Source organism: Mauremys mutica, chromosome 2, assembly GCF_020497125.1.
Source record: "Mauremys mutica isolate MM-2020 ecotype Southern chromosome 2, ASM2049712v1, whole genome shotgun sequence".
NCBI lineage: Eukaryota > Metazoa > Chordata > Testudines > Geoemydidae > Mauremys > Mauremys mutica.
In genome coordinates, this window is record NC_059073.1 from 82856817 (window position 1) to 82883080 (window position 26264).

The window sequence follows — 26264 nt, forward strand, 5'->3', positions numbered from 1 at the left end:
CCCAGCATGCTTTTTAGGTAGCTGGCCTTATATATTTGGAAGAGACCAGCAGCTTTAATCCTAAAATGGCCGCTTTCCTCCCTCTTCCCCTTCTGTCTGGTGAGTTTTATCTTTTTCATTTTAGATTATATGTTCCTTGGCCTTGGGGTAGGGGCCATGTCTCTGGGTTTCTGCGCAGTTCCTAGAACCAGTGAGCCCTGATCCTGAATGGAGCCTCTTGGAACTACTATAATATAAATATTAAACAATAATAGTTGAGGAACTAGCACATCCGCCAATTCAGGAAATATTTTTTCCTCTTGATGAAGTATCTTACTCACATTGTTCTCAGGAGCAGTTGGTCCTGCCTGTTACATACACACAAAAAAGAGCATGACCTAGACATTGGGAGCAGGTTGATTTAAAAAACAAAACAAAAAAACCCCAAGAACAACTTTTTGGAACTGTTATATGTAGTGCAGGGTGAAATGAATCAGTGGGCAGTGCACAGATGGGAGAGGCAAGTTACACCATGAATGCAACTGATCATATGACTATCCTCCTCACACGTAATGTGTATTTATATTCTGTTCAAAAATACACATTAAGTTTGGAAAGTGAAGCACTCAGTAGGTAGGCTGTGGCAGAATTAGGGTTGCCTGTGCAACTTTTAATTTGGGCCCCCTAGAGTGTATGCATTATGACTAGAGTGGATTGAAAAATAGGGACACTTTGTGCAAAAAACAAAACACAAACTTGGTCAAAAAAACTTTGGAATCTGAAATCTTTCAGCCAGCTCTAATGATGATACAGTCTTTCACTACAGGAGTGCATGCTTTTATTCCTCACACCCCACGCTGTGTTTATCACAATGGGGCCTTGGTCCTCACTGGGACCTTTGGGTGCTACAATAAACAACATAACATCTCCTGCCCTACTTTATTGCTTCCCACCCCAAAGGCTCCTCTCAAAAACTCAAACAAATGCATTGACACACCCACCTTCCCCAGAATCTGCTCTCACTTGCAGGCCCTCCCCCCCATCCCATTCTGCACACATGGGTCTTGTTACACAGGTTCCCCTATAAAAAGTCCTCCCACACATTCAAACTCCCCTTCTCTGCTCTTCCCCCATTATCCCAGACTTTCCTTAACCACTTCCCTCCCGCCCCCGGCTCACTTTCTCTGCATCCCAGTGCTTTCTCTCCCCTCCTCCTCTAGGCCATCCATTATCTCCATGTGCTGCCCCCTCAGTGTCACACAGGAGGGGGGAAGTGCTGGAGGAACTAACTTCCTCTGGACTGGAAGACTGAAAGGGCATGTCTGCACTGTAGCTGGAAGCGTGCTGCTCAGCCCAAGTAGACAAACACTCTCTCTCTCTTGAGCTAGTGCACTACATATAGCAGCGTGGATGTTATGGCATGGGTGGTGGCATAGGCTAGCCCCCTAACAAAAGCCTGCCCCACCTTCTGGGTCCATACTTGGGTGGCTACTGCTCGCTATGCCACAATGTCCACATTGCAATTTTTACCATACTCACTTGAGCAGACCTAGTGTTAGTGTCTACCCAAGCTGGTAGTCCCAGCTGTGTTGTAGACCAGGGGTTTTCATCCAGGGGCCACAAGCAGGTTTTAGGGGTTTGCGAAGCAGGACCAGTGTTAGACTAGCTGGGCCCAGGGCAGAAAGCCGAAGTCCCACAGCCTGGAGTTGTAGCCTGGGGCCCTGAGCCCTACCACCTGGGTCTGAAGCAGAAGCCTGAGCAACTTAGCTTCACGGTGCCCTCTGTGCATGGGGCCCTGAGCAACTGCCCTGCTTGCTACCTCCTAACACTAGCCTTGGCTTTTATATCAGAAAACCAGTTATTGTAGCACAGCAGGCCACAGAGTTTTTATAGCATGTTTGGGGGGCCTCAGAAAGAAAAAGGTTGAGAACCCCTATTGTAGACTGGTTTGGGGTACCTACCCCATGCAAGGCCTGAGTGGAGAGAGAAGGCCAATTAACCCTGTGATGAGCTGCACCTGGAGGAGATTCAGGGCTTACAAACTTTAACTGGTAATGAAGCCCACCTGGATAGGCTAAGCTGCTATAAAGCCCAGCAGCAGAGAGTAAGAAGGGGGCTGTAGTCACTATCAGGACTTAGAGACAAATGAAGAAATTGGGGAGAATAGAGGCTCTGGGGGAAGTGAATATCCAGAGGAGGCTGGAGAAGGAGCCTGATAGAGGCAAACTCAGAAGCAACCCAAGGAAACAGCACCAAGGTTTGGGACACTGTGGACCTTAGCTGCTGGTTGTAGGGTCCCTGGGCTGGAACCTGGAGTAGTGGGTGGGCCTGGGTTCCCTTATAAGCCACTAGGGAAGTGATACAGTCTAGGCAATGGACTGGAAAACTGCCTGAGACAGATTGTTTGGTGGGACTTTGATACCCTGGAAAGAGAGGATTAAGAAAGAAAGAACCAAGCCAGGAAGAGGGAGTACCTTGAGTCCATAGAGAGAGAAACAACAGAGCAAGTGACTAAAGGAAGGACCATCAGACCTGAGTGGTGCTAATCCCCCAGATATGGCCAGCAGGAGGCACCTAGCCATGAGTGGACATACACACACCCAAAGTGATCTGGCAATGGGGGTATCAAATGGTGATAAACAGCAACAGGGGGAGGCATGTTTTAAAGGAAGAGGGAGAAGTCTTTTCATTTCTAACTCTCCAGCTCTAGGCAGGCAGATGTTTGGGGGTTTTGCAGTGGCAATATTGCCACGCAGGAATTAAAGGGCACCTGTGGTTCTGCATGCCTGCCTCAGAATGCCGACAAGCACATGAAGAGGCTCAGTAAGGGCAGATCATGTTCTGTGCAGATGGGACATTCTGAGACTTAGCAGCAAGGTTCTAGCAGGTTCTCTTGAGCCTGACACAGACTGGAAATGGTGACTTTGAACAGTTTATAACCTGGCCAAATCTGGACAGGATTCACAGGGACTGCAAGAGGCTGCTAAATTTTGAGGTTTTGATATAAACTAAAGGGGCACTAGAATTCTTTAAAATAACAGTTGGAAAAAGTGTAACGTAGTGTGTTAGGCAATATACGTAGAGCAGGGATCTCAAACTCAAATCACCACGAGGGCCACATGAGGACTAGCCTGAGGGCCGCATCACTGAAACCTTTTCATACAACGATACAAAAGTATAGTCAACAATGACAAAAATGAAGAGTAATATAGTATGTTATTAAAAGTCAATTGTATTAACTTTTTAAAAACTGTAATGTGAAGAGGGGTTTTAATAAAATATACACACCTGTAACTGGACTTTTCCCAATGACTAGCTGCTGCTGCTTTCCCGGCTCCCTTCTCCCCCAGCGTTTCACACTGCACATGGGATCAATGAGGATGGATTTCAATGGTGGGTGTGTTTGGCCCTCCCTTGAGGGAGGGGAGATTTGAAGAGTGGTGAAGGGGCTGGCTGAGGGTTGGTGTGAGTTGGGGTGTAGCTGGAGGGGAGGACTGGGGATGCAGGAAGAGCAGGCTCAATGGCTTGGTCGGGAGCAAGGAGCTGCAAGGCTGTTTACCCAAGTCAAACTACCCAAGCTTGACAAACTTCATTGAAATGCACACAGCAGACATCCCCACCCCTAGAGCAAGAGTGACTATAAACACTGCCTTAAACAGCAGCTCCGAGAGCTCGCCTGCCCTCCTCCCCAGATCATGTGTGTGGGAGCTGGCAGCAGCAGGGCCAGAGATGGGTTATGGGTTGCTGATCCAGCTAAGGACATCTGCCCTGCCCTGCCTCTCCCCACGCCCTCCATGCCCCTATTCCAACCCCTTCCCCAAATCCCTGCACCGGCCCCACCTCTTCTCTGCCTGAGCACACCATGTCCCTGCTTCTCCCCTCTCCCTCCTGAAAAGTCCTAAGCACCACCAAACAGCTGTTTGGTGGCAGGAAGTGCTGGGAGGTAGGCAGAGGAGTGGGGACGTGGCACGGAGGGAGGGGCGGGGGGTGAGGGGAACTTGGCTGCCAGTGGAATTGGTGCCTATGGCAGGCTGCAGGAAATGGCCTGCGGGCCATGTGTTTGAGACCCCTGATATAGAGGTTATCACTCCTTTTATAAACTATAACACTGCATATTAACAAGCTCTCTACAAATCCCAAATTATCATAGCTACTGTAACCCTCCTGCCAGGTGGAGACAGCAGCAACCAGGGCCGGGTTCAATATCTAGGGGTTCCCCTTCAACAATACAACACAGAACTGGCTCTATACCCCACCCCTGGGCACCTCTGAGAGGGAGGGAAGTCACCCGACATTAATTAGGGAAAATGCCACAAGCTGTATTCATAAACCTAAAACTGTGAGCAGGAAACCTACCCCAGAGTCTTCTGCCTCATGTTCTTGAGTTCTACAACCAGAAGTTCCATTACTGTGTCCCACTCTGCTCCCTCACCATACCCCACTTACAGTGGTTGTTCTTGGTCAGTGAGGCCCCAGGGTTCAGAGGTACATCTGTGTGAGTTCACCTCCCACTCAGGGAAGAAGACACCTGCCTTGCTCCACCAGCTGAGCACTTGCTCTGGCTGGCCACCCTGCCAGCTGAGCCTCCCACAGTCAACCTGCTTGCCACTTTTGCCGATCGCTCCTACTGGCTACCCATCAGTCACCTCCTGCTGCCACCTGCCTCTCTGCTGTGATCTCTGCAGGTCAGTCTCTTAGTGATTTTTAGATCTCATTGGGCTGGGCAGAAACACTGCCCCACCACAAGTGATTTCAGTTCTCATTGAGTACTTAACATAACAAGAGGCTCCTAATGGAGCCTGTTTAGCTCTATCTTTGAACAGTGGGGAGGAACAGGTTAAACCAGACAGGGGACCCTTAAGGAGGGGCCACATCTCCTGGCTGGGACACCTGTATCTGCCCCTTTTACTTTCATGGGGGTCTGGCATTCGAGCCCCTAGCTTAACAAGGTCTTTTCAGCTGAGGTTGACCCCTTCATTTTGGACAGGTTAACTACAATTCTGCTCCCCTTTATTCATACAATAAAGACAACAACATTGATAAAAGCATTTCACTGTCCCCACATTCAGTACTAAAGTGATTTGTAACCCAACACCAGCCAAAGCTGATCACTTTGAGCAACAGGGCTCTATCTGCTGGATATCTAAGCAGAGTAGGTGTGTTCCATTCTATGCATCCGAAGAAGTGAGCTGTAGCTCATGAAAGCTCATGCTGAAATAAATGTGTTAGTCTCTAAGGTGCCACAAGTACTCCTGTTCTTTTTGCGGATACAGACTAACACGGCTGCTATTCTGAAACCTGTGTAAATACAGTTTGCTCCTGAAGTCTCTCTCCTCCCAGCTAGGTTTCAGGGGAGAGTTCATCCAGACCCTGCTTACATTAGTTACAGATTTCCCAAGTCTACTTATTTTCTGATGGCACTAATAACTGCTGTATTTACACATTAGGAAGACACTACAGTGACTGAGGCCATCCAAGTGTTGGGGGGCAAATTTATAATTATCCAGGTCAACTATCTGGCAGCTGTTATAAAAGTGCTTTAGGTTTTACCCCCACCATGGGTCTGACTGTGCATCTTGCTGCAACACTTCACGTTGCATCGCATCAGGTTGCACCAGTCATATCTTATGTCACTACAAATCACTTTGTTTTTGTAATGCAACTCGATCGACAACCCCAATGTGATGTGCCACAGGCCAATTTGTCAGCCAAAATGACAGATGCAAAGAAATGTTTGTTTGTTTGTTTGTTTTGTTTAAATAAATAGAATTTGCTATCCTTAATGGTGTTGCAGTAGCATCTAGAGACCCCATCAAGACCAGTGTCCTATTGTGCTGGGTGCTATACAAACACCTAGTAGGAGACAGTCCCTCACTTAAAGACTTAACAATCTAAATACTGAGAGTATGAGGGAAACAAGGATTGAGTGACTTGGCCAAAGTCACACTTTGAGTTAGTAGCAATGCCAGGCATAGAAGCCAGTCCTTGCCCAGTCAAGTGCCCTTGTCACTAGACCACTCTGTCTCCCCATGACCATGCAGCTTCCCCAGCTTCTTATGAAGCTATGAGAATATTTTAAAAAAATCTGCTCTGCTTCAGTTTAGGATTGTGCCAGGTAACCTACACACTGTGATCCACGAGTGAAGCAGTTTAGTATAATCTTTCTTTTCTAGTATGGATTGTCCATCATGGATAAACAGCAGCCTCTCAGACTGGCTTGCAATCAATAAGCAATACCAAGCCCACAATGTTTAAAAAGATAAGAGTCAGCCATATCAAAGCCAGTGTAGGAGTTTTACTTCAGTGCTTTATAAAATGGGCAGCTCTGTTTTCATCCTATCAAGGGCAGCTATTGGGTTTCATATTCAGGGGAAACCTAAAATTCCATAAGAGATGCAGCACTTGGCCCTCTTCATTTACACACACACACACACACACACACACACACACACACACACACACACACACACACACAATTCTCCCTCCCCTTGCCTGAGGAGGGAAATTACCCCTGTGCTTTGTGCTACCTATGCTTGTGTACAGTGGTGGTAAAGGGGCCATCAGGCTGCTCCCTCAATCCTGGAAATATTCTTGACCCACGGAGCCTCTGTTGCAGGAGCAGAGCTGGCTACACTGGTTCTGCACTTCCCCTGCAGGAGCCTGCAGTGCCTGAAGGGTGGAGGAGTAGGGATGGGGATGGTATACCAGACGTGGCAAGAGAGGTGGCTGTGGAGGTCATATGTTTCAGTTATCCCATGGCTGCTACAAGGCCATGGCACCAGGGATACAAGCCAGGAGAACCCTGGGGGATACCCTAAAATGAGCAAGGGGACGAACAAGCCCATGGTAGTCCTTGGGTCAGCAGGCACAAATCAGCATCCCCACCATCCCTCAGCTGTTCTCCACAATGTGCTCCACAAATCACTTGCCCAGGGTCCTCACATCTTACCTCTCTCTTCCCAGCTATGCAATAGAATTTGGCAATTCCCCGGCATTCAGACAATGGCTTATTATCTGGATTTGGGCCATTGTGCAGATATTATTTTGGTTTTTATGCCAACTTCGTTGTCACCATATACAGTGAGCCAGTGTCATCACCATCAAACAAACATCGCACCCCGCCCCTTCCCTCCCACCCTGCAACAAAGAGAAGAAAATGAAGAGCAGGACTTGTCGTTTAATATCTGTGTCAATGTCAGAATGAAGGCATGCATTATTCTTTTGCCTTTTGCAATGAATGTGTGATACCTGATATAGTAGGTATTAATAAAGTAGAGTGGTTTATGCTATTTATATTGGTAATATGATTTCAATAAAATCCCCAGCTAAGAGTGTAGGAATGTAGATTTTCCTTTTATATTATTGCCCAGCAATGTCTGATCAAGTATACAACATGCACAAGTTTTCTGCTGGTGTATGCTTTATTTTGGATTTGCTCTAATTAAAACCAGCTATCTGTCTTTCTCAAACAGATGAAGTGGTAACGGGGCACCGGAGTTGTGGAAAACTCCAGGATCTATTAATGTGTTTTAGGGTATGTCTACACTGCATCTGTGAGTGAGCCTCCCAGCCCAGGTCAACAGACTTGCGCTAACAAACTACAACTAGCCATGTAGACATTCTGGCTTGTGCTGGAGCTCAGGCTCACACGTCTGGAGGGAGAGGCTCGAGAGTCCCAGCTCCAGCCTCTGCAACAAGCGGTGAATTATGTTCTCATAGGTGATTTCATATTAAAACACTGAGGCAGATCCTCTGCCCTGCGCTGCTTGGGGAGGGAGCAGAGGCAAACTCCTACCTTGGGATTCTCCCAGCATGAAGGATTCTTCAATGAGTCTGGTGCCTGCTTCACCAGCTCTTATGCCTCCCTCCTTACAGTTCCCCAGTACAAAAGGTAAAATGTGGGTGTATTGGGGTGGAAAGGGGAATGGCTGGAATGCTAGGTGCTCCAGCAATTCCTAGTTTAGGCACCATTGCCAGTCAATACATGTTACAGCACCCTGCAGACTCCTTTAACCAGGGTCACGGCTAAAGCAGGCAGAGAATCAAGGAGTTCATTACTGTGATGGGGTGAACCAGGCCCCCTGCTGGAGGCTTTGTGGTCCTACCGCACCCCACTCCAGGGAAAGTGAAGCAGAGGTGGGTCCTCCAGGACTGCCTAGAAAGGCTGCAAGGAAGCAGCCAATCAGAGCACAGCAGGCTCAGTTAAAAGGAGCTGCAGGACTAAAGCAGGTCAGTTGCTGGCTGAGACCAGAAGGGTGAAGGAGGATTAGAAGGTTGTGAAATTCTGCAGGTAAAGAGACTTGAGAGAGACCCTACTCAAGCAGGGGTAGGACTGTGAAGCTCTCTGGGCAGAAAGGTCTGGGACAGGGAACCTTGAGAAATCAGTACCAAGGCTGAGAAACTCTTCTGGCAAGGAGGCTTGAGGGAGACCCTGCTCAGACATGGAACAGACAGAGAGCCCCAGAAGGTGATGGGACAGAGTGGGAAGCAGCCCAGGGAATGCTGCAGCAGCAGCTATTAAAGAAAGCTACATGTGGCTGCTATTTGGAGTGTCCCTCGGTTGGGACCTGGTGGACCCAGATCCACCCACTGGGAAAGTGGCCTATGCCCCAAGAAGGGGATAAGACTCAGTACTAGAAGCCCGAGAAAGAGGCTAGAATTTAAATAGGCCTATAGATGGTGCTTAAGACTCTGGAGAGGTCTAACCATTTGGTGGACTGCTACCCTGAAGGGATTCCTTCATGAATTTAGACTAGCTGAAGGGGTGAGCCATTGAAGACCCAGCTGGCGAGGGAAACAGCCAACAGACGGTGGTGGGAACAGAGAAAGGAAAGAGTGCAGGATTGCACCCAGCTGATAGGAGGCGCTCATGAGAGGTGAGTGCACCCTATCACAGTTGCACAGTGTAGGCTAGATGTGGTAGAGAATCTGTGCTATTGTTTCAAATTTATGGCAGCAAGCTATTAGCTAGGGATGAATGTTCATGTTAGTGCAGATGACTTGAGTCCTGAATTTTCACTCCAGAAAAGGACAAATTTATTTTCATTTGAAGTTCAAAAAAACTTGGTCAGTCTTTTGGGAGAAGAGAGAAGAAAGAAGTTTGTTTTTTGCCAGGACAGGTGCTTAGTCATCTTGTTTTAATTTTTATGTACTTCTGTACATTCTGGATTTAGCTGGGACCAGAAACTACTAGCCATGTAACACAATAGGTCTGTATGGTGTTTTGGATAACCTTCAGATGAGGCTTGGCTAGGCCACAGAGAAGCACCCAAATATTTATCACCAAACTTTTTGAAATTTGCCAGTCTCTGCTATTGGGGAACTACTTCCAGTCAAAATCCATGACTCTTACCATTTAAAAATCTCTGGGAAGAAATCTTCATCCTTTTCTATCTCACATGACTTGTCACGTGACTTCTATTATGAGTCAGAGACCACATTACCATAAGCCTCAAGAAACAATTAGGGTTGTGGTCACAGAAAGTTGCAAAGTGTGAGATGCATTAATTGTACCTTGTTATAATGTGATAATGCTGCCATGTCACAAATTTAGAATAACATGGAGGGCATGTCTTCTAATACTAAAAATGAACCTGAAAAACAACTCCAAAATATTCCCAACCTTTGAATGTTGGCTCCTGATCTAAATGTTGCAACGGGCTAATATTTCTATAATAAGCTAAACCCAAATCTTGGATCTTGCCACCAACTATTTTTGGACATATTCAGATCTAGATCAGAGGTCTTCAGTTGGGGACCATCGCTAGTATTTACTAAATAATTTCACAATATACAACATCTTCCACTGAACTGCAATTAACTGAGGTGAACTGCTATCTGGTATTTTCAATGATATTGCCTCTAGTTGCTGGAGGAATGAAAGCAGTACCCAATAGTGGCTCAATAATCCCTATTGTGAGTCATCTGACTTGTTATTACATATCCACAGAAATGATATGTCTACCAAGTACGAGCTCCAGTGGAATAGGTCCACATGTTGGTGTACTAATGGTTACATTCCATTTGGTGTAGAGGAAGTACTTAATGTGTCACCCACTAGTGACTGGAGGACTGAAATGCAACTGATTCTGACCAAAAAAAAGTTCTCCTTTAGCTTCAGCTTACCAGTGAAGCTACAGGAGAACTTTTTGGGTCAGAAGCAGTGGCATTTCAATGAAGCTGAAGGAGATCTGAGGGTTGTCACTTTAAGTCCAGGTATTCATCATATATTCAAGACACAAGCAGTATCCAGCTACTATTAAAATAGTGATATCATCATGCACTAAAATAAAGCTCCTTCTTACAATCATCACTCGTAGCATTAGAGCGTCTTTTTTCCTTCTTGGCCCATATGACTACACGTGCAACCCACTCTAAATGATTTCTTCTCCTTTTCTCTGAGGGGTCAGAACTTGCTTTCTGCACCATGTTTCCCTCTATAGGTGTAGCTCCCCTACACATCCTGTAGCCAGCTGACTGAACCAGTACCCTCTTCCTTACCTCCAAGATGCTCAAAAGTTATTTTATGGCTTGGTGAATATGAGACAGTGTCAATTCCCCCTGTAGCCCAGGAACTTCCCCTCCATGACAAACATGAGGCCTAACCAGCCTGACAACTGCATCTATGTTGCTATTATCAATTTAGCAGGGAACAACTTCCTGAACTGCTTGAAGGTAGTGGGACACACGAGCACATTTTTCTCTTGTCACTGTTGCATTTTATTTTTTTTAAATGCAGAAAATCAGACTGTAAGAACTAGGGCTGGGCCTGAATCACAACATATGTGGCCTCTAGGGAAGTTTGGATCTGGATCCAGATCTCACTCTGAACTCAAACATCTCTAACAACAAAGCCCTTCACTGACCACCCCGGTTCTTTGTTTATACTGCCTATAGCTCCCCTCCCTAGTGTTGTCTTTTGGATTCCATCCTACGGACATAGTGTCAGTATTTCAGTGTTACTACTCAGCTTGCATTTTGTTTAAGATGTATGTCAGCTTCAAAATGCAACGACAGAGGACATGAATTACAAATATTATGATGCATTAAGCTGTGAAAAGACAATGGTTAAATAAGGAAGCTGATCAGCTGAGACCAAAAGAAAATAACTGGAATTTCATCAAAAGGAAAGATGAATGAACAGAGCTACAGTGACATCTGCTGGTCCATTCATTAGTATTAGAGATGGTACTGAAAATTGGCACAGCGAGGGGGAAGCGGAATTACATGCTAAACTTAATAAATCCTAAACTAAAATCTTCTTTTTGATGAAGATACATCATGTTTAACTGCCATAATGTATAATTCTGCACCCAGGAGAAAAAACAGTGATTGGAATGGCAGGTTATTATATTTATCATAAAATCATACATAGCAGGGTTGGAAAGATCCCTTTGCCATTTAGGATAACTACTACCCATGATGGCCTAATTTTTCAGAAGCGAGCAATGATTTCAGGTGTCTCAATTTGTAGGTGTTCATCCTGTCAAACCTTAAAGGGGCCAAATTTCTGGTAAGTGCTGAGCACCTACCCTTTGAGAATTTGGGCCTTTTTAAGGTGTCTCAATATGAACAGCCAGAAACTGAGGTACCCCAAATCTCTGGTGCCTGTATATGTGTATTTGGGGGGAGGGGTGCTGGAGTGATTGCTATGAAGGAAAAATATCAATTTACAAGACATCTGGAGAAGTGGCATCACTCTGATCTGTACCTTTAGCCTAATAACCAGGAAGTCTCTGATAAATACAATCTTTGCAACTGAGATGAAAAAAATTCCTCTTCTCCTACAATCTAGAAGATCGTACTCAAAGCAAATAAAAACATTGTAAGGTATATTTCTTAACATAGAGGGGAGGTTTCTAAAGCAGCATATACTTTAGCCTATATAATGATTGTCAGATTTCAATAAATAAATAAATACATGTTTATTTACTACTTACCATATCTTCCCAAGCAAGATGCCTTCTCAGCAGGACCTCTTTTCCTCAAATGAGATATTAATAATACTTTTCTGTTGCCATTACTAAAAAATTAATAAAGTTCTATTCGTCTGGAAAACAGCTGAATTATTTAAAAATATGCAACACGCACCTTTGCTTTCTTAATCCAGATGACAAGGGGGATAGGCAGACAGACTGACAAAAGGAACTTTCCATTTCATGTCTAAAATGCTGCTTTGGGATTGCTTATGGTGCACAGAACATCCTTCTTGCACATCTAAAAACCTGAGGAAAAGAGATCATATTATTGCAGTTTGTGGGAGGGAGGAGATATATAAATAACAGAAGTGCATAAAAATAAAGACATGAATGATACCATTGGACGCCACCCTACCTTATACCTATATTAATCAGTCAAAGGAACCAGTAGCACTTAACAGCAATAAAATGTACATTTGATAAAACAGTGCTCAGAGGAGTATCCCTAGGTCTATGCAACTCACCCAAGGTTGTCCCCATAAACACCTCACCTCACCTGCCACAAGACCACTAACAAATATAAGGAAATTGCATGAGACTTCCACCCTGTCTTCATAGCCAAGTGCTATCGTTGTTGTTGAGTAAGTGGTTATGGAGCTCACTTTCCAAATAAAGTAGGGTTTGGGGATTTTGTTTTAATTTCCTTTGTTTAATCAGAACGTTTCTCTATTGCGATCCATACATGGTCAAGATGCTTATTCTCTGGTTCAGATAACAAATAATCCAAACCTTCCGCCATCTCAGGCAGTGTCCTAATCCATGTTACATGCAATGCATGCTGGGGTACTTAATGACTAGGGAGTCTCTAAGTGAAGTATATTTGTGGGGAGTGACACCAGGAGGGCTGTCAAAGAGGCTGACTACAGTACAGTTTTTAAAAGAGAGAGGCCTATTAGAAGACTACGGAGTGGAAGGGAGTGTTGTGGGACTATTGGAGGGTTAGTGGAAGGGAAGGGAAGGGAAAGCCTAATTGCTGCTGTAGTGTTGGCAAAGAGAGAGAATGAGTGAACTATTGGAATGTTGCAAGAATGGACCTCAAAAGGTTTGGATAGCAATCTAACATTGGGGTTATGTGAACCATGTTGTACTTCCTAGGCCTTTGAGGTTCACTTATCCATGTTGCCTGGCTATTAACATCTACTCTAGTTTCCTGTCCCGAATTTTGAATTTTCTGGAGTAGGGGTTCTATTTTTTACCACTTTATAATTATGCTGCATTGAAAATGCAATGTGCGTATTGTTCAGACCTGCTCAGTTCCTACTAGAGCTGGGTAAATAAAGCATTTTTTTTTGGTTCACTGGCAATTCTGAAAAATCAGAAGAAAAATTGTTTTGGGTCGAACTAAATATTTTGTTCGACCAGAAACAAAAAGTTTCATTTGGATTTTGAGCAATTTTTAATGTTTTGATTGTCTTTTTGATAAAATTACAAGAAACTTTGAAACAATCATTTTGAGCTGATAAATTGAAACATTTTTATTTTGAAAATATCAAAATGAAGGTTTTTTTAATTAAAATATTTTTTGTTTCGTTTCAGTAAAAAAATAATTTGGTGAAATTGACACAAATTTGTGAAATCTTTGTGTCACTATATCTGCATTTTTGTCTAAAAAAAGTTTAGTGCGAAAAATTTCATCAAGCTCCAGTTCTTATCCATTTCATTGACCTACAATCATCATATAATGTTGCTCAAATGGTTAGCTCAGTTGAACAGGGCTTCCCATCCACTCTCACTGTGTTATAGTATTATTACTTAGGGTGGCCATACGTCCCATTTTGGCCAGGACAGTCCCTTTTTTTTAAGCCCTGTCCTGGCTGTCCTGACTTTTTTGGCAAAACTGGCATTTGTCCCATTTCACTTGCCAACTTGATCAGTAGGGGGAGGGGGGAGGAGCGGCGATGCCAGCCCCGTATGGGGGGACGACCTTGGGCGAGCAGTGAGGCCAGCCTTGTGCAGGGATGGGAGGCCTGAGTGAGTGGCTTGGGTCGGTCCCACGTGCAGGGGGTACAGGGGCCTTGGGCCAGCCCTGTGTGGACAGGAGGGAGGAGGGCTCAGGCTGGTCTCATTGCAGAGGGCAGAGGGCCTGCGCCATGCGGTGTCCTGTTTTCCATTGGGAAAATATGGTCACCCTATTATTATTACTAGGCAGAGTTAAGTCTAATGTAGAATGGAAGGATTACATTGAAAAGCCAAGAGAAGAGAGAGCAAGACAAGGTAAGAAACTTGAAGACTGGGAATAAGCTAAAAGTGCTGATAATATTGGAAAATGGACTGTACTTACAAATATGGTGTAGTGAATGAAAAACAGAGCAAAGGTTATTGGCCAAGAAAAGCATGAGATCAACTGCAAAGCTTAACATGTGGTCACCTCAGGACTGAAGGACCCCAGTGGTTTTGTCACCCATGCTGATTTTGATGTGTCTGTCCCATGACCCAGTTATTCCAAAATTCTTCCTGAGACTGGCAGAGTTACTAGATGATGATTTGGTGTTGTGCCATGATTACTTTGCATTGTGATTTGAGGGAAGAAATACCATGACAGCTTGACACAACAATCAGAAGATAGTTTAAAAAGCAGCCATGCTATTTCATGGTAATGGTGGCCTTCACCCTGCATTAGCTAAAATAAGGCTCTGAGGGTGACTTTTTTACCTCTGTGATGACTACTAGGAGTTTTGGACCTGCTGTGTTTGCCAATATCTTTGTACTTATAATCTAATCAGAGGTAGATTTTATTATGGGTTGTCTTTTGCTTTATATTCCACTCCTTTTCTTTGATAAGTTGCAGCTTTCAAAATTAAAACACACCATACTTTATGCATCTGGAGTTAAGGCCAATAACATACCCTGCCCATCAGATATATGCCTATCTTAAAAAAAAAAGGCAAAAATTTGGGGTGGCATGTTTTAAAATAAAATAAGAGGTTCACACAGAAATAATGTCACATGTGGATTTTTAAAAAATAAGAGAGAGTAACACACAAATATCTCCAAAGAGAAAATCAGCCTTCCCTGGGCCATGAGCCACATGCTTGGTTTGTCATGTCGCTTCTAGGTTGGCCTATCTTAGCAACGTGCTCTATTTAGGGAGCATCCTTGGAAACTACTCAGAGCCTTCAGCTAGTGTACAACATGGCTTTCCGCTTGCTTAGCTGAACGAGCCATGACAAGCGCACAGACTAAACTCTGTGTGCGTACTGGTTTCCTATGTGCTTCTGAGTGCAATTCAAGTTGTTTTAATCTATTAAGCCCTATGTGGTCTGGATTCTGGCTACTTTAGACAGTGCCTCCCTTTTACGTACCCTCTCAAAAGCTGAGGTCTGCCAAGGCACTCTGACTAAAAGTGCTAAGATTTAAGGCTGACTGTAGGGCATTTTTGATGAAGGGTCCATTACCCTTGTAGTCATTCCCCACACCAGAGTCAGAATTTGTTGACCTTCAGGATTCACTCCATGGTCCATCGTGTTTGTCCATACAGTTTCCTGGATAAAAGTTTGGAGGAGAGATAACTCATGTCTAAATGGTTTGGTGGGGATGGTGTTCTGAGTTCCTTTAGATTAGAGAAGTGGTTGTGATTGATCTAGGAAGTGCCTGCTTACTGCCAGTTCAATGCAGTTTGTCATTTTAAAAACAGTAAAGATGCAATGGGACCTTGTCTTATACTGGAAATTCTGAGAAGCATTTCTAATAATAGCAAGAAAAAAGAACCTTGAGTCATACTGATGAAGGGAAAACAAGGTAATGTGTTTGGACCCTTTCTAGCTCATTTGAAGGCTCTAGGTTCAACAGAGAGAGGCACTCTCTGAGTCATGGGAAGAAGCCCATGGATGAGTGAATGAAAAACTTTAACCCTGAAGCAAATATTTGCACTTGGTAAACATTTGGGGGCAGGGATTGTCATTTACTATATGTCAATGCAACGTCTATCACAAGGGGGCACTGACATGTCCAATAATTGTGGACTTGGGATAATTAGAGTTCAAAGAAGTTTGTGAAATTAAAGAGAAGTGTGTGAAATAATGGCAATCCTGGTTTGGTTAAGGCAAGAAAATCCTTAGGCTCATATTTGCCTATTTCCATGTAAAATATGCAGAAGGGCGTAATTAAAAGATCTTTGGTTTGTGGATTGCTACCACTTTAGAATCTTCACTCATGGTGAAGAGTTCTACTGACTTCAATGGGGCTCCTAATAGAAGTGACCCATGGGGTTAAGTGTTTGCAGGATCAGATTCTTAGACACTGACCCCGCAATCACTTACGTACATTATTAACTTAAGTATCTGACCCTACTGATTGTCTGCAGGATCAGGGATCTCCACTGTAAGTTCCTTGGTTCGAAGACTGAGCACAGTATCAGCAATTACTGAGTAATTAATAATAAGAATACATTTAATATATGGAATTTGATAAAGCAAAATGTCTGAGTTTTTGTTAAAAACATACACAAAAATAAGCCTATAAATCCAATTGAGCAGGCTATATGTAACCTTCCTCTGACTTGACACTGTAATAATTTATACAATTTCCAAATCCATGTTGTAATTGAATACAATAGGTAATCTGCAAATGCTTGTCTTACAGGTGACTCAATCCATTTGTCTGATTCTTGAAGCCCTGCTCTGTATGCATATCACATGCAAGATCTTGTTTCCACATACGCAGAAAGATTTGATGCAGCTTTTGTGCTTTTGACATCCAAACAACCCAGTTCCCATCCTGACACAGCAATTGAAGCGTGTCAACCTGGCGGCCCTGAGTGTTTACTCTTGAATATATAAATCAGTTATTTCACCGCGCGGTTGTATTTCCTCGAAAATTATATTCTGTCCAAGTCTAAGGCTTTTAAAAAACAAACAAACAAAAGACAATCCCACATAGACAGTAGAGAAATGAGCTGTGTAGCTTGTCACCCCCTTACGAAGTGTTCATTTTCTGCCTGCAACAGTTGTCCTTCAGCAGGCGGCTAATGAAGCAGCAAAAAGAGGGGGGGGGAAAGGCTTGTGCTCCAGTGATGTGGAATTCTGAGACCTGTAGATTTAGTCTACCAAGGCTTTTTTTTCCTCCCTCTGGAGTATCAACAAAGCTGTATGACACTCCAGGCTCCTAATTCATGGGCCAGTAGCTGTTCATTCTGCTACCTGCTGGGCCTCCGTCATAATGATGAGTTCCAGCCTTCAAGGGTAATATTTTACATACTGTAGCTACTTACTCTCTACACACAGAGGTACAGATTACATTGGGAGAGTAGCATGTTCTATACATGCACATACCGATCCGAATAAGCATCTTGATGGAAAAGCGAAAGTCACTATCTAGGAAACATCAATAGATTATAGGAGGGGTGAATTACTGAAGTTTGGAGATAAATGTAAAACACATTAAACTAATTGAAAACCTCACAGGCAATATATGCCTAATGTATTTCTACTGATTTTCAGGGGTGTTGAATACTCCCAGCTCCCATGAATATCACTTGGAATTGTGGCTTCCCAGAGCCTCTGAAAATCTTGAATTTGAAAAAAATGTGTTACTACCAAGTAAGCTGGTAGCTAGACTAAACTAAATGGACACTCAGCTCAAAACTTACATTTCAAAAATACTTTTTTCCATTTATTAACAACTAGAGCTGGCCAAAATGTTTCAAACAATTTTTTTCTTTGAAAAGCGTCCATTTCTCGTAATTTGGAAGTTTTCTTGAAAAAGTTGTTTTTTTCTGAAATTTTCTGGGATTTGGGGCTTTTTCTGTTGTGATTAAATTAGAAAATGAAAAATGTAGCATGATCTTCAGATTATGGTATTGCCTGGTTTCCCTCCTTTTTTTCCCCTTTTTCTCCCCTTTTCAGTGACAAAACAGAAAGAGGAAAATGGCAGAAGGAAAAGGAAAACCAAAAACTGAAAACATGTCATATTTGATAATGTTTGAATTTTGAAATATTTCATATGCCCAGAAATTTTGTTCCTTTTCAAACCCTGGAAAATGACTTCAAAGTTTTTGAAAATTTTCAGAACATTTTTTTCTATTTTTTGACCAGCTGTAGTAACAACACGTTAGAAACCTCAAAGTCAAATGTGTTTCTAGATTTGCCATCCTCCACTTTAACATGCAGAGGGGAAGGGATTGTTGACACATCCTGGTAGTTTCTATTCACATGCCCTGGTATTGTAACAGCATCGTGCTTAAGAACTGCTCTTGAAGCTATGTCCTTTCCCATCCATTCATTCTATGCTGTGGAGAAGGGCATTTAGGAAGTTGAGGGGGAAAGAATTCCATCCCAGATACAGTGTGTTATGAGAGGGACCACACTGGACACAGCTGATATTAAGAGGATTTCCTCCTATTCTGACAATCTCCTTATCGTCCATAGCTTCCCCAATACAAAGACTATCCTGATAATTGAAATAAATAAATACTACTGTTCAATGTGCAGCCGTTTTTTTAAGGGCACTGTTTATCTGATCTGCCAGACAGTAGAACACAGCTTCTAGCTGAGCATTGTCTCATTTTTTAAAATATCAGCAAGGTAATAAAACAAGTAAATACTTTAAAATTATCCCAAAATTAGAGCTAATCAAAATTTTCCAAATTTTAATTTTTAAAATAATTTTTCCCTTAAAATTTCAAATTTTGTTGAAAAAGAGAAAATAATCAACCGTGTTCTCAGGATTCCCACCCCCAAAACTTCAATGAGCTCTACCTGAACTTAATAATGAAACAAAGTTATTGTTAAATATAGCCATTGGGAAGTGTTTTACTAATAACTGTTATGCTTTTTCTTTTTCTTTTTCTTTTTCTTTTCTTAACTACAGTACTAAGAGGAAGGGCTAAATTGATTCCATTTTAAAAAGCATCATTCCAAAACTTCAACAAAGCTTAATCTGAACCAAACCTTACTTGTGGGCAAAGTTCACCTAAGTTTTTCCCACATTATTAATCTTTTTTCACATGCCTTTGATTCTCCTGGTACAATTCAGGACCAAAAATAGAAATATTGGATTCCTCACAAGAATTCTAACCAGTATGGCACACTCAATTCACATTCAAAATGTGAATATTTTGGCTAGTGTTTGGATAAGGAACCAAAATTTTGAGTGCCTCTCCAAACCCAATCCAACTTAATTTATTTAGGTCTAACTACCAATTTAAAACATTTGACTTCTATTTATTTTGATTTACAGTAGTGACTAGAGGCTCTGGCCAACATTTGGGCCTTACCTGCTAGGTGCTGTTCATACACATAGCAAGAAAAAGTCCCAGCATCATGGAGATTACAGTCTAAATAGACAAAACAGCTAAAGAAAGTAATGTTTTCCCCATTTTACAAACACTGAGATAAATGACTTGCCCAAGGCAGAGAAGGGGAATGAAACCCAGATCTTGTGAGTCTTAGACTAGTGTCTTAACCTCAAGATTACAAAGCTTCTTCTATTTGAATTATTCTTGAAATTTGGTTTCCAGCTTCCATTTACGGTGGCAAAATCAAAATTACAGGGCATTTCTAAAGAGAGGACTAGGGATTTGTGCGTCACAGAATTACCAAATGGCATAATGATAGGAACATAATTACATGTTCAAAGAGAGAATGTATTATACTACTTAGAACCTGAATGTCTGAGACAATTGGGTTCTGAAACAATTAGGTCCATCGATTCTCTGGGCCATCTACATGATGCGTTAATCTGCATTAGAGGGGCATGAATTCTAGTGAACGCTAGAATTTACTTCCCCGCCAGTGCAGACTAATGGACTATATAGACAAGCCCTTTCCTGCTACCCACCACATCCTCCCCTGAAGCTTCTCTTCTCGTTCTTCCCTTGCCTTCCAACACTTGCTCTTCTACACGATTCCTATAACCACACAGCAAAGTTCTATCAGTTAATTCCTTCCTTGTGACCCACTTTCTGATTCTATTGCTTCCTCTTATGATAACTGTACACACACACCACTGATTTCCAAGGTTATAGTTGAAGGTACCATGACTGAGATTCTGTTGAAGATCCTCCCTTCACTATACCATGTATTTTCAAATATTTTTACCTCAAAATAAGTTGTCTGAGAGAGGATGAGAGCCAGAGGTTGTATATTGTATTTCTGTCTTGCAAGCGGGTGCCCTAAGAAACATCTATTTGTAGCAACAAGATCCAGATGCTGTAGGGTACTCCTTTACAGGACAGTCTGGTTCTTTCCCAGGAGTTTTGCCTTCCCCCCCTCTGAGCGGTAACCTCACAAAGTTTTCTCGTCCTGGTCTGGCTCCTCGGTACTAAGAAACTCATAACTAATTACTATGACTTCAATTCTTAACTTGACCAGCTGTGTCAAAGCAAGAGAGCCATAGTCTCACAAGTGCTGCAGGATCTATAATTTATCTTCCATATAAAAAAGTCAATATTGGACAAAAGAATGACATTTAAAAATCATAAAATAAGTAGCTTGGTATTTACCTAAGATGCTTTTTTCTTCCCCTAGTTTTATATAACATGCACTGCTCTGTTTATATTCCTCTTGCACCTATTTGTGAGCAGAATAATTCTCTTCCTGCTTTAGAAGACTTCTGGACAAGAGAAGAAACTACTAACAAGACCACTGAGGAAAGATAACAGAGGATGGGAAAGCCTCTGAAGATGTTGCATTTTTAATGCTCTGAAAGAGGGTAGGACTGTGTAACTTGTGTTTTTCTTAATTCTAAAATAGTGTTTCAAAATAGCGTTGTTCTGCAGGTATACAAAGGGAAACACTTCATTGTACACTGTCACATTGCCCCTGTGTTTGTTTGCAGGCGGAAAGTCACAGTCTCACAGCAACAACAGCATCAGGAAAAACCACTCATTCTTTTAATGTTAGAGCAGCAGCAGCAAACACTTCATCAAAGATTTAGGCACTAGTTCTGCCTTACTCATGTGTGTAGTAGGGGCTGCAGGATCAACCACTCTATGCTGTCTTGCCCCAAAATGGAGCCCAGACTACAATTCATGTTAGAGGATCTTGTTCTCTCTGGTGATCTCAGAAAGACAAAGGGTGGGGGGTATTAGTAAATTAGGCCCCTATTCTACTAACACTTAGGCATATGCATAATTTTACTTGTGTGAATTGCCCCTTTGACTTTGAGGCTACTCACATGAGTAAAATTATGTATATGTTTACATGATCCATGTGGGACTTAATTAGTATTGGGGGACCCCAGGGATTGGTATTAGAACTGCTGATATTTAATAATTGTTTTGAGGCAAATGGATACACTTGGATACCAAGGCAATAAGCACCTTAGAAGTAGTTAGGAAAGACAGAATTAGACAGCAAGTTGGTGTGGATTGCTGATAACAATAAGGAACCATTGTGGATCGTTCAGTTAAGATATCTATTCTGTGTGCAGCCTGATTTACACACACAAACATGTTTTGCACATTTTAAAAAAGGAAAAGAAAACAGTACATAAAAATATTTTAGAATGACGTTAAGTCTGCCTCTCTGCTTCTTTACACCAGCCTTTTGCACACCAGTGTAAATTTATTGACTTCACTGTGGTTACTACTGGTTTTCACTGCCAAAACCAGAGAGTCGGGTCTGTTATATGAAAAAATGATAAACCAGGATTTGGAGCACTCTTTTTAATTTTGTCCACTTCACCTTCAGAAAGGTATAATGGAGAAAGAAATAGGTCAAGAGAATGAAGATGGTTGGAGATACCAAGGTACAGCATGATGTACACCCAAGAGTCTACATAAACTAGGATTATTTAGCCAAGAGTCTGGAAGAGTAGGAGGGAATTTGACTGAGATATTAAAATTATAAAGAGTATAATGAATAGGGTTCAGTTTCTTGGTTTTGATCCTGTCTTCTTTTATGAGAGCAAAAGGACACTTGGTGGAATTAAGGGGCAGTAAAATAAAAACAAAACGAAATAGTAATGTACAGAATTCACAGGTCATTGAATTAAATCCTCTGGCAAAATTTATAAAAGGGCAGTTTCATGACCACTGGCTACATTTGTAACTTTGCTCATATTTCAGAATATAAACTGTTCAAAACCAAATGTTTTAATTTTAAACTCTATTTTTGTAGGGACCTGAGTGAGAATTGCCAATACTACAAACTCCATGGATCGTACAACAGCATAGGAATGACATTTCCAATTTACATCAGTGCAGTGAAGATCAGAATCTGGTCCAGTGGGTCCAAAAGGAATAAAAATGGCTTCCCCACAAATATACCAGGTGAGGGGAAAGGGAATGAAATACTAGAGAGTAAGAAATAGGGAGGGAGTTTGTTTAATGATTATTCAAAAAAGGCTGAGTTAATGAACTACTGTTTTAATACTGGTCTCTAACAGGAAAAATAAAGGAGAGGAATGTGACTAAGCAGGGGATGTGACAACTGTCAACAGATATTTGGGAGTATGGGAGAGGAAATGTGAAATATGGCCCAATAGCTTATAAATAGAAGTAGAGGGATGAAACTGAGCCAAGAAAAATCAGTGTAAAGAAGTTGACCTGAAAAGAAAAGATATTAGCAGCGATCAAAATACTTATTTTCTCTGATATTTTGTTTTGGTGCAGTGGTATTGGCATGGTTGTCTTGTCTTCTTGCTTTTGCTGTTTAGTTTTGTGTTGTGTATGCAATTGGGTGGGAGGGGATGGATTGTAGCCATTTATTTCATTTAATCATCAAATAGAGGATTTATTGTTGTGGTTAAGTAAATTAATTCATGTGTGATGGATAGGTTTAAGTAGGATAGTATCATCAGAGTGTAAGGTTAACAGCATTTGTGAGGGATGAGTGTGTATTAGGTATATAAGCAAAGTAAGGGTATAATACAAGACCTATAGGTTGAGGCCTGTAATATTTCAGCTTAGCCATACTAGGTTTTAGGCCTAAGGAGAGCTGACAGAAGTAGGTTACCCAGGAATAACCCTGTACCAGTAAAGTTACAATTTATTGTAAAGAATGTGCCAATGGGTGATGTTTGTGAAAATGTCAGAATGTACTTGTCTAGATTGCAAGACACCAGATTGTAACGTCATGAGAACTTCTGCAGTAACTGCAGGTTACCACTGGGATTTGTCTTCATAGATGGTAAGGGGAACTAAGAAAAGTGAAGCACCTCAAAGTTCATGGGGTATGGAAGTGCAAATAAGGATGTCAATCCCTTTTTCCCTATGTGTATGTATGAGCCTTAGGAGGTATAAGCATAATTCAGATAAAAGGTATTGCCCAGTGTATGTGCTGGGGGAAGAAAGGCACAGGGAGATGGCAGAACAACCACTGTGGGTAACAAGGAGGAGGGCAAAAATGACTGACTCTCCAGGGTCCCCCAGCAGGAAATGGGAGTGATGCTGGTCATAGGACTAAACTCTCTGCATTCTCTGTCTGCTATTGTATTTTAGTATTTGTGAGATTGTTTCTCTGCTTACGGAATTTGTTACCAAAGTAACTTGTAATAAACTGGAATCGTTTCTTCTGTGCTTCTAGGGTCTCTTAATACTAATAATATTCCTGATTCTGTAGCCCTCAGGAGACCAAATCTTTAACCAGAGCAGTGTAAATGATTAATCAAAATATGCCCATCCATCTATAAGGCTACAGTGTGTTTTGGGGAGATTTTAGCGTGTGTGAGAGTTGTGCAACTTTGTTCTTTACTGGTTCTTTACTAATACAAGTGAAAGTATTTTGTACTGGACAGCCAAAGTTTTTCTAATTCTAGAACTTCATCAGATATTGGACCTTAAAACGAAATCATTCTGATTGCCAATTTGCTATCTTTTCTCCATTTCAGTTGCTACATGATTTTAGCAGCTGAAAGCTTGTGAAAGAGGTTAATGTTTATAGTTTTTATGGTATAAAGCACTGATTTCTAGAACACTCATTACAAAAGACTAACTTCTAAACTAGCATGAGAATTCAAGCAGGGGAAAAAGAAAGATGCTATTTAGAATGATACGACTTTAAAGGTCTGATCTCACAAGTTACTAGAACTAGAAGTGAATGCTGTGTACCATTAGGAAGCAATGGTTTGCAAGACAGCTGTTAAACCTTAAATCCGTCACTCGTTCCTCATCTACAAATACTTTTGCTCATGGTCCCGGGGCTGAATATAGCAGGTCCTAGATTAGTGTAATTCTCCATCCATGATTAGACTGTGGATTAATCTCCCAAAAAGAAGGGGTAGAAGCTGTTCATAACTAGATTGTAGCCTTGTATGCTTTGCCCAGAGGATAATCCAGCAGCTGGACGAAATGACCTAATAGGTTGTGAATGTCTCTAATTTCTGTGATTCTATGACTTGTTAAACACCAGTATATTATCTCTGTTTCTCCAGTGGATTTGTGAAATATGAAAGATAACAAGGAATTTTCTGGGAATTGGCAAGCAAAGATTTTTTTAAATAGCTATACACTTCCCTCTGACAGACATTGAGGATTTTCTGTTATATAGGCAAGCTTCTTCTCATTGATTGGAACCTTTTAAATGGGTATCCACTATCCTCCTGTTGTCCAATCTAGCAAGCAATACAATATCCTGAAAGCCACAAAGTATTCTGATTCTGCATTCACATTTGTACTGCCAGCATATCTCTGATATTCATTAGCATTCTGACCCTTCTTTCCTGTTCATGTGCACTGCAGCTGACCTTCACAAAGATACAAATTCCAGTTTACATCGCTTCAGATGCAAGTGAGTGAGTCAGCACCCTCAGGGAATAATGAGGAATTCATTAATACCACACAAATGAATGATGTAGAGGAAGCAATGTGTGTTTCTCTTCCCACAAAGAGAGAAAGAAATAGAAGACAAGAGCACCAAGCAGAAACCCAAGAATTTTGGGAAGTAATCTGACATGATGGATGGGACTTGAATCCTTACTCTCTTGGGCTGTGTGATCTCATTAGCTTTCACAAACTAAGACATGTCTGGCCTGGTCAGTACTTGGAGACCTCTAAGCAAAGCAGGGATGCTACATGGAATGGGACTGATGATTCCTCAGGTGGCTATCTTCACGAACAATCAGAACCACTGAGAGCACTGTGTTGTTGAAGGTGAGGTCTTTCAGATCAATGTAAAAATCAAGATTACTCCATTATAGAAATTAGAAATGGAAAAGACATAGTAGAGTATTTAATCCATCCCCCTGTTGGTGCAGATTATTCCCTCTGGTCCTGTCAGTTTAGTCGTTTGTTTGTTTTTTACTATCCCAAGTGATGAAGACAAAAGATTCTTCTGCACCCATGTAGTCATTAAAGATCCCATCACATTTTCCACAAAGATAAGGGTGTTAGACTTCCAATTATAGTATGACTATTTAAATTCCTCCTGAAATCACTTCATCCTCTTCACTTTCTGTCCCATGCTGTTGGGTAGTGCTGCTGTGAATTGTTAAAAGGTTGTCCTGTTCCACCAGAAGAGAGGTGGCTGCATTTAGAATACATATTGCATTTGGGATCCTTGGGAATGAAAAGAGCTATATACATGAAGGTTTTTGTTATCAACTGCTTAGGATGTAAATGTAATTGGAAGGAAGTAGAGAAACTCTAATATTAAAGAGGCAATGTGCATATGTATACCTTGGGCATGGAGAAGCACCCCTTAAAAAGTTTGCATAAATATCCAGTATATTGTATACTCACTCACACATTCATTCTTATAGTTTATAAATGGAAAATTCATTTGGATTTAAAAAACACACCCAGGAGAGCAGTGAAAGGTTAAAAATTGATTGGGAATAATTAATTACTTCCTGGTTTTCTTTTAGTTAAAACTGAAAAAATAAAGGAAAATTTAAAATGTAAATATATTCTTAAAATACTTTACAATTGTTTGTGTAATTGTTAAACGATTGATATACTTATTTTGGGGGGGTAACAAACCATTGGATATAACTGAAAATAGTTTGTGGGGTTATCCTCATTTTTATTATTCTTTATGTTAGATTTCCATAAACCACAAGATATAGCCTTATATTTGTTTTCTTGCCATAAAAATTTTGCATTGAACTCTGAAAAGCCCCTAATAGTTAAGAATACTGTACTCCATACATATTGACATCTATGGCTAATATTATAATGCATAAAGATGTCTTGTAAATTATAGTCAAACATCTTTCTCATTCACAAGGATGAATTAGATCCAGTACATAATGCCGAAGTCTTGAAATGGATGGATTTAATGATGATCAAATACTGTGTGGAATTTTGTACAAAATCCCCATTTCCCAGAAATTAAGGGATTTCTTCAGATCATGTGATCTAGATTAACCATTCTGCTTAATCCAGTCATAATACTCCACTGCTTTATTGCCTTTATAACATGTTGACTT

General features: G+C 41.6%; 1 long non-coding RNA gene across 3 annotated transcripts; it reads left to right on the forward strand.

Annotated features, from left to right (window-relative positions):
* Positions 1-69: 69 nt before the first annotated feature.
* LOC123362892 lies at positions 70-26264 on the forward strand. Of its 3 annotated transcripts, none has more exons than XR_006576628.1 (3): positions 70-99; positions 22016-22167; positions 24577-26264. It is a non-coding gene; the product is annotated as an uncharacterized LOC123362892 (long non-coding RNA). The 3 variants fall into 3 exon arrangements; XR_006576627.1 differs by lacking the exon at positions 70-99 and adding an exon at positions 4385-4664; XR_006576629.1 differs by lacking the exon at positions 70-99 and adding an exon at positions 20503-20606.